We start from the raw sequence: 10,106 nt of genomic DNA, 5'->3' as shown, positions 1-10,106 counted from the left end.
GGGTGAATCAATTGTCAAATAAATTCAAATCAATAACAACTTAACCAACTTAATGCTTAATATCGGTAAACTAGTTCAATATGTCGGTAGATAGTTTTAACAGTTAATTGCTATACCAGTAAGGATTAGTGCATGAAACATAAAGACAAAGTCATCCACAACACATAACACCAATATTTTTACGTGGAAACCCTGTAAGGGGAAAAACCACTGTGGGAAACCTTACCCACAATCAGATGATACTACTGCAGATAGTAAGTGTACATAAACAAGGTCTGCAAATGCAGAAAGGCCAAGCGCCTAGAGCTCACTGCTCAATCACAAAATGGGAGTCACACTGACTACAATTGGATGGTTAAATCCAATAAGAATGTACTGCTAAAATTAGCATCTTCATATGTTGGATTCAATATCGGTGTAGTTCGGATTGTCTTCACAAAAACCCTCCTTCAATCTTCAAATGATGTCTACGTGTATAGCTCTGCTTATTCTCACATATAACTTCACTCAATCCTTTTTCGCATTCCACATTTGATCTTACAAATAAGATCTTACATTTATACCATAACCTAAGACCAATTTTAGTAGGTCAGCTCTACAAGATATTACAATTAAATTAATTTACATATCAATTAATACCTGGTGCAATAACTGATTCAATATGTCGACTTAATGCATTTACAACAATAATAAGTCATCTCCATAGCGTTCCATGCTGATCTGGAAAAGATAAACCTGCCGGTGTAACCTAGACCTATTTGCCGGTAACAACAAATATGCAAATACTAATGTACCAATAAACAAAACTCCAAGACAAAGTGTCCACACAATGTCTTCGACATAACCAAGTGTTTTCCATATCATTCCAAGTGTCGGTGATCATTATATCTTGCCGGTGTACCAGATACCGGTGACTGTGCATGAGTCACTTGCTTGCCGATGAATGTTCCTGATTCTCCAAAGTGCCAGAGTTGATAAGTGTTTAGTAGGTGTTGACATCAATGAAAAAACCATACCAAAATACCAACGCATTATCCTTGGGTTTATACCTCGATTTGGGGCTAAATCCTTGTGATAATGTTCTCCCTTTATTCTCTCTCTTGGGTGTATCCTACCTTCAATAAAATGCTCCTGATAAGGTGTGTGCGATTGCTTTAATGTGGGGGCATACACTTCGCTTATATTTTCCTTAGAATTACTTAGTGAATTTTTTTTGCTTTGTAATCTTTTGTATCTTTGCTTTCATGACTCATAGTGAAGGGAACTTTTCTACTTGCAGCCATGGTTCTCCCCTTCTTGATCTTCCCTTTTACTTTGTCAATCAACATCATAAAATCTTAAGTCCACTGGGGCTTGGCGCATCTTGCCTCCTTGACGTGGTAAAATTATTTAAATCTTGTTTCCTTATACTTTATCGACAGTATTGATGTATGATTATACTCCCACTAAAGTGGGGACTAAATATAGTGTCATAAAATTGCAACCCTATCAATTTTTGACTGCATTAGGGTCCTCACGCGGGTTCAAATTTTCTAGCTTGATCGGAGAGAAGAGTTTTGTCAACCCTTACAAACAGCTTCTTCCTCAGCCTCTGCATGACCCCATCCGCACTCTGCCATGGAGAAATGAGTAGGATAGGGGCGTGGTGCCACTTTCCTCCCTTGGACAGGGGTGTGGCACCCTTTTCCTCGCAGGATAGGGGTGTGGTACCCCTATCCCTTCCTTATTTTGGAGTAGGACCCTTTCTAAGGTTGCATTATTGGTTGTGCATTAGGCAGGAAGCTCCCTCGATGTCGGCTCATGATGAAAATCAAATCTACTAACATTTATTTAAGGGCCATTCATCCTCTCATTTGCACAAGTTGGGTAAGTTGGATGACTGGGAAATTCACAAGCGATCAAGCATTCAAGAGCATTCAAGCATTATTTTCTAACATTGAGAATTCTCAACTCAAGGATTCAACCATTGAAGAGGAGATTTGTTCCAACATTAAATTCCACACAAGTATTTTTATCAACATGGCTACTACAACCTCCCTTGAGGTAATTTAAAATTTAGTCTTTCATATACATCTACTTGCAAGTACTTTCGGTGCAGGAGCACCCAGACAAGATTGGCCACCATGAGGCCATAATGAAGATTTATGAGATATTAATTCTATAAGGTTAAAATTACCTTTTGATATTTTAAACATGGATAATAATTCCATATGGAGTCATCAAACTCATGTAATGAGTCATTTTGTAATAAGTTGTCAAAATTGCCATGTTGGGCAAATAATGTCAAAATGAGTAATGTAATGGGGTTCAATGGGTAGAATAGGTTTTTAATGAGAATTTTAAGTTTCATAAGGTCTTGTGTGACCATTTTAATGTAATAAAGTTGATTAGAAATTGCCAAAATGCAAAAAGATTAAAAACTTGTCAATTGACAACTAAAAGTGTCAATTTGACAATAAATTAAAGTTGTGAACACCCAAAAGTGGTTGTATGGGTGGTTAATAGTTGGTTTTCAGTTTCCATGAAGGGAAGAGGTTTAAATATGTTTGTAATGATCCAAAATGAAGAGGTAGAGGGTCAAATTTTCTTGGCATTGTAAGAATTTGTGCTTTGGCAATAAAAATACAAGGTTTTCCTTGCAATTTTGGTCCAAAATCTGCACTTTATTGGTTTGAAACTCTTCTTCTTTGTTTCATTTTTTATTGGAAATGGATTTGGGAATGTAGAGGAGTGTTTATACTATCATTTGATACTATTATTGAAGGTTTTAAATTCAAATCTGATACAATTCTATTTGCTGTCCTAAAATCTGTTGTAGGTGATTGTTTTAGGGGAGTTTTGAGAGTCACAATGCAAATGTGACCCATTCCACTTTATGTGGTTGTTGTTTCTTATGGAATGGGTACAGAATAATGTAATATATGTATCTATAACTTTACATGTGAAGGGAAAAATGTGGAGATGAAGTGTTGATACCCTAGGGTAAGAGATTGAGTGAGGAAAAGCATGAAAATGGAGGCATGAATATAGCAGCAGAAGATCTACCTTAAGGAGGTAGTATTTTTATGTTAAATAGTTCTAGGTGATGGTAAATTCATGGTAAATACCAAGTTTCAAGATCTAGAAGTGAGTTTTGGGGTTTGAACAAGGAGGCCCTAGTTTTTAAGGCCCAAAAAGGGGGGTTTAGTATCTAACCTATAAAATTAGTGTTTATTGTCTTGAAACCTAGAAAATATATGGCTTTGGAACATTTTTCAAGACTTTTTTTTTGTTTGGAGTTGTGGTCGTACCATTTGTTGGTACTTGCTTTGTAAAAGAGGGCTAATTGGGCCTAGTTGGTGTGTAGCAGGGTGTTGGTCTGAGTATTTCATCCAAAATACCCATAGTTGATTTTCACATGTCATGTAACTTCGAAAAGGGTATCCAGATATGCAATTTATTTTTCAAGTTTTTTCAAATTATTTTGAGTAAATGTCATAATTCCCGCTGAACAGGGCTACTAGGGAATTGGCCTATTTAGGAACCCGGGTAAGGGTTTGAGAGAGAACCAGTTGATAGGGTGAGTGAAGCCTATTGGGTAAAGTGTAATAGGGTATTTTGAGACCCTAGGAAGTTTTGGAACAAGTTGGTGAGGTTGAGAGTTTCATTTGGGCATCTTGGTGAAGCCTAGTGAAGGAAGGTGAAACAAAAAGAGTTGATTTTTCAAAAAGAAAGAATGATGAGTTTCAATGTGATTGTGGGAGGGTCCGTGATGCTCTGCATCATAGTGGTATTAAATCAAGGTAGTAGGTCCTTGCATATTTTAGATTGAATATTGAGAGATAAAAGAGGAAACCATCATGGAAGAAGATGAAGAAATGTGGGCAAGGTATGCTTAGGGGCACTCTATATTCTAGAAACAATGCAAATGCAGGGCTAAGGTATGCAAGGTTGTTGTTAGCATTGGTTCTTTTTAAAATATAGTCTTAATAGAGATGGTTGAGAAGTTGAACTTGCCAAGGACACCTCTTGAGTCACCTTACAGAGCATATGGGGTAAGCAATGATCAATGGGTTGATGTTAAAGAGAAAGCATATGTTTCTTTCAGCATTGGTTCATATTATGATACTATTCTATGTGATATTATGCCTTTGAGTGATTTTCATATGATCTTGGGTAGAGTATGGAAATTTTATGTTAAATCCCTACATGATGGTAGAGAAAATGCATATGTTATTAACAAGAATGGGAAAAAGTTTGTGATGTCATCATTGCAGGATGACAAGGTAGCATGGGGAATATCAAGGATAAGGTTGATTGAAAGAAGAGAGTTCCTAAGGCATGAGGAAAATAAGGATGAAAAAAAGACAGAGATAGAAGGCACTTCTAGGCTTGAAGAAGACAAGGTAGAATCTAGGTTACAGGAAGAAGATGCAAAGAGCAGGTATGAGGTGAAGGACAACAAGGAATCAATCCTTGAGAAGGAGCAAAGTGAGATTGTGCAGATGAAGAGTGCATTGATAGGACTGAAAGATTGTGGTTCAGATAAGTCAGAGGTATATATGAGAAGAGGAGAAAATGTGAGTGAGAGTGCTAATGTATTGCCAATGACAAGGCAAGGATGGCCTAGAGAGGTCATAGTAGAAGATAAAATTGATTTGCTGATAGAGAAAGTGGAGGATGGTCTGATGAAAGGTGATGTTGATAGGGCAGATGTGTATGAAGCTGAGACAAAGATCCTAGGAGAGGATAAATATCTTAGAGGAAAGGTAACTTGTGTATTGGAAGGGCAAGAGAAGAAAGAGCATCAAGTAGCATGTGAAGAGGAAGATGAACCTAATGGAAAAGACATTCTAAGAGTTGAGAGAGAGGTGGATGATAGAGATGTTGGTGATGATAGCAAGGGTTCAAGTCTTGAAGGGCTTGAGTATGCAAAAGTGATTTTTATTGGGACAATGGAATGTCCTTTGGATGGAGTAAAGGGTATAGTACAACAAAGTACCCCTATGATAGTGAATTGTGAGGCTAATGATGTAGCCTTGAAGTTGGATAGAAAGTTGGTATGCCAAGAGGAATAGCATGAGATGGGAAATGAGTTGGTAATGGAAGTTGAATTGTTTGATAAGATTATGATGGGCCAAGAGAAGACTAGAGAAAGTGTGAGTTCTCCTAGCATGGAGATGAAATATGCTAATGATAAGACTATGAGTTGTCTTTGGGTGGTAAGTTTGATTGTTTTACAGATGTATGTTGTTGTGACAGAGATTCCAAACATGGTGAAGATGATGGATGCTGGTAGAAGTCAGATGGTGGAAGGGGCATGCTATTGCTTCTTGATTTTGTTGATATTGCTATTGAATAGGAAACCAAGAGTGAAGATGAAGGGAAAGAGTCAGAGTATCAAATAATTTGGCATATGTGAAGATGCAAGTTAGATAGAGAGTAGATGGGAGCAGCCTAATCAAAACATGGAGGAGAAGATTCAAGAGGAAAAAGTAGCAATGAGGGGTACAAGATATAAAACATGGATGTGAATTCAAGAGAATGAAAAATACACACCCAAGATGAAGATGAGAACACTAAAGGGAAATATGGTGCTGGTTTTATGTTTGTTTGTTTTTGCAGGCACACCATTTCCAAGAGACTTCGAAATTTTTGAGGTAGGGAGTATGGTGCAGGAGCACCCAAATAAGATTGGCCACCATGAGGAAATAATAAATATTTATGATATATTAATTCTATAAGGTTAAAATGACCTTTTGATATTTTAAAAGCCTTTTGACCTTTTGCTTACCCTTCTTAAAAGTCAGATAGAGAGTAGATGGGAGCAGCCTAATCAAAACATGGAGGAGAAGATTCAAGAGGAAAAAGTAGCAATGAGGGGTACAAGATATAAAACATGGATGTGAATTCAAGAGAATGAAAAATACACACCCAAGATGAAGATGAGAACACTAAAGGGAAATATGGTGCTGGTTTTATGTTTGTTTGTTTTTGCAGGCACACCATTTCCAAGAGACTTCGAAATTTTTGAGGTAGGGAGTATGGTGCAGGAGCACCCAAATAAGATTGGCCACCATGAGGAAATAATAAATATTTATGATATATTAATTCTATAAGGTTAAAATGACCTTTTGATATTTTAAACATGGATAAAAATTCCATTTGGAGTCATCAAACTCATGTAATGAGTCATTTTGTAATAAGTTGTCAAAATTGCCATGTTGGGCAAATAATGTCAAAATGAGTAATGTAATGGGGTTCAATGGGTAGAATAGGTTTTTAATGAGAATTTTAAGCTTCGTAAGGTCTTGTGTGACCATATTAATTTAATAAAGTTGATTAGAAAGTGTCAAGATGCAAAAAGATTAAAACTTGTCAATTGACAACTAAAAGAGTCAATTTGACAATAAATTAAAGTTGTAAACACCCAAAAGTGGTTGTATGGGTGGTTAAGAGTTGGTTTTCAGTTTCCATGAAGGGAAGAGGCTTAAATATGTTTGTAATGATCCAAAATAAAGAGGTAGAGGGTCGGATTTTCTTAGCATTGTAAGAATTTGTGGTTTGGCAATAAAAATACAAGGTTTTCCTTGCAATTTTGGTCCAAAATCTGCACTTTATTGGTCTGAAACTCTTCTTCTTTGTTTCATTTTTTATTGGAAATGGATTTGGGAATGTAGAGGAGTGTTTATACTATCATTTGATACTATAATTGAAGGTTTTAAATTCAAATCTGATACACTTCTATTTGCTGTCCTAAAATCTGTCGTAGGTGATTGTTTTAGGGGAGTTTTGAGAGTCACAATGCAAATGTGACCCGTTCCACTTTATGTGGTTGTTGTTTCTTATGGAATGGGTCAGGAATAATGTGATATATGTATCTATAACTTTACATGTGTAGGGAAAAATGTGGAGATGAAGTGTTGATACCCTAGGGTAAGAGATTGAGTGTGGAAAAACATGAAAATGGAGGCATGAGTATAGCAGGAGAAGATCTACCTTAAAGAGGTAGTGTTTTTATGTGAAATAGTTCTAGGTGTTGGTGTAAATAAATATTCATTTTGGATATTATTACACTTACTTAAGTTAACTTAGGATAATGCATCTCATCGTAATTTGGAATTGAGACACTTAGGGAAGTGTGCACTTAGGGATAGAGCTTGTAGGAGAAATTCCACCTTTTGTGGTCTTATTTTGTTGTTACACTCCACATTCGGTGGGTCATCCACCTCTTATGGAATATTATATTATTTCTCCTACCTACCCTTAGTATTTCTTACCTACCCTTGTTTCTCATTGAGCCACATGTCATATTTGTGTGCTCATACATCCATATGGCCTTGCCTATATAAGCAGGCCTCTATTCATTGTATTGGTTAATCCAGTTGATCATTTTGTATATTGATGAGAATACAGTTTGTTCTTGTCATTCTATTGTCTCTTTTATGCTTTTCATTGTGCCCTTGATCTTGGCAAAATCCAACATGGTATCAGAGCTTTTGGAGCTTCGTTGATCAGTTTTTGGAGACATCGTGGAAGGCTTCTACTTTCGGATTTGGGGGCTTCATACAGCGATTTGGACATCACCGTTGAATCCAAGAGGCCATTTCCATAAATTTCGACTATAAAGTCGACCTATTTTGGTGAGAAATTTTTTTTTCCCAATTTTGCCTATTTTTCGTACGGATTTCGGATTTTTCCAGAAAAAAAAAAAAAAAATTTCGAAAAAAAAAAAGAGAATTCGGAAAAATTTCGAAAAAAAAAAAAAAAAAAAAGGTTTTGTTTGGGGGTCCGAAGACCCCCCCATGCCCTGTACACTGCATTTTCTGCAGGTTTCGCAGGCGCCCGTACCCGAAGAACACCGCCCGTGCAGGTTCCGGACGCCGCGCCGCCGCCACGCCGAGACCTCCTGCCGATGCCAGCCGTAGGTCCCCAGCGGCTCCCCCACCCACCGTCTCCGGCAGCTCCGGCTCCCCCATCCACCGCTCCGGCGTCGCTCGCCTCCACATGACGCCACCGCCGGCTCACGGCTCTGCCACACGGACTCAGCAGGACCACAGACCGGAGGAACCCGTGCCCGCCACGTGGCAGGTGGCCACTGGCCCGCGGGTACACCCGTACATGTAGACCAGTCCAGTCAGCACATCCGTACGCCACGTCAGTGCCACATAGACCGTACGATCTGCCCAGTCATAGAGCCACGCAAGCATCCGTACAGTGCCACGTCATCCGTACGGCCTACATAGTCAGCCGCCCAGTCAGCAGTCCGTACAGTACGGACGCCCAGTCAGCAGGGAGGCGAAGTTTTTGCGATGGTCATACGACCGTCAAATTTAACACAGTGACTTGCTGACGTCAGTGCCACATCAGCACTTTTTTGAAAAGTTTTTTACCCCTCTCCATTGAGCTTTTCAGTTTTGCAGTCCAACTTTGAAAGGCCATATCTTGCTCATTTTTGCTCCTTTTTTGGTGCAATTTTTTTTGAAATGGGCTAAAATTTCATAATCTTCGCAGTGGTGTGGTTATTTTCTAATTTTGATGCACAAGTTTTTCGAAATTTTTGGATTCTCTCAGCTGTACCTGTCCAATCCTCAATTTTACAACTTCAAAGGCCTCGTTTGAGCTCATACGACCTCCTTTTCAGGTGCTGTTTTTTTTGAAAGTGCTTATTTTTTCATCTACTTTCAGAATATATGATCATATTTTAGAGATTTTGAGTGAAAATTGTACTTTTAGATATTGGTCTTATTTGGCCTATTAGGTACTTGTAAATTGCTTGGGTCTTAGTCAGATCTCTTGCATTATTAGGTTGAGACTCTTTTGGCCTTATTGAGGCAGTTGTAAAATTGTAAATCAGAAGTCCACTTTGCCATTTTTTGCAAGTGGCCCATTGTATATGCACTATTTATAAAGTGCCAAAAACATCACATTGGGGGGGGTTCTTTGATTGAGTGAATTTGTGGGGTGTCTTGTGTGATTGTGCCTCTCTTTGTGCTCTTTCCATTCTTGTTGCAATGAGTCCTAATAAGTTTCCACCATTAACTCCACATAATTATGCATCATGGAAAACTAAAGTATGGAGTAAACTAATGGAAAAGGGTCTCACACACTACATAGATGGAACAATAATAGCACCACTTGATCCTAAGGCTGATCCAAATGCTCAATTAGAATGGCTCACAAAGAATTGCATGGCTCTTGGAACCTTACGCAAGTATGTATCAGATGACCTCATTTTCCACATTAAGAAGTGTAAAACAATTAAAGATGCTTGGGATATGTTTCAAAAATTGTATGGACAAGTTGATGAAAACAGAGGCTGTCAGACTGATAATGAGCTCACCAACATAGATCCCAAGAATTTTGATACAATCCAAGATTATGTAACCAAAGCAAATGAGCTAAGAGCAAAGCTAAAGGATTGTGGAATTGACAAGAAGGATGCTCAATTGATATTCAACTTGTTGGACAAGCTTGCACCAGAATATGCAGCATTTGTATCTAGCTTCCAAACTCATGTTTGACAGTGGGGAGTTATTATGCTATGCCTTCATTTGATGCTTTCATAGAAATGTTGATATTGGAACAATCTAAGTTGTTGAACATGGGGTTTCTCAAGTCTTCAAAGTCCAAGGCTTTGGTAGCAAATCGAGGAAATCAAGGAAGTCAAGGCAAAGATTCCAACAAGAAGAAGAAGCAATCTAAGTCTCAACCACATCAGGAAAAGGGACAATCATCCTCTTCATCACAAGGCAATTTTCAATCCTCTTCCAAGAAGGGGACACCACCTAAGAAGGATAAACCAACTTGTGCATATTGCAAAAAGTATGGTCATGATGAGCATCGATGCCACGCAAAGCAAGTTGATGAGTTAACCAATCTTCTCAAGAAAAACAACATCAAATTGCCATCCGCCTACACAAAGAAGGATTCAACTCCTTCCTCTTCCTCACAGTCTAAGGGAAAAGGGCAAGCATTTGTGGCTACAACGGGTTCTTCACAGTAATGGATACTTGACTCAGGTGCCTCATATCACATGGGTTCTACAAAGGAGCAGTTTTCTTCATTGGAGCCATCTAAGGTACCTCACATTTACATAGGTGATGACACAAAAGTAGAGGTTGAAG

This window comes from Cryptomeria japonica, chromosome 10 (genome assembly GCF_030272615.1).
Source record: "Cryptomeria japonica chromosome 10, Sugi_1.0, whole genome shotgun sequence".
NCBI lineage: Eukaryota > Viridiplantae > Streptophyta > Pinopsida > Cupressales > Cupressaceae > Cryptomeria > Cryptomeria japonica.
This window is presented reverse-complemented; position numbering follows the sequence as displayed.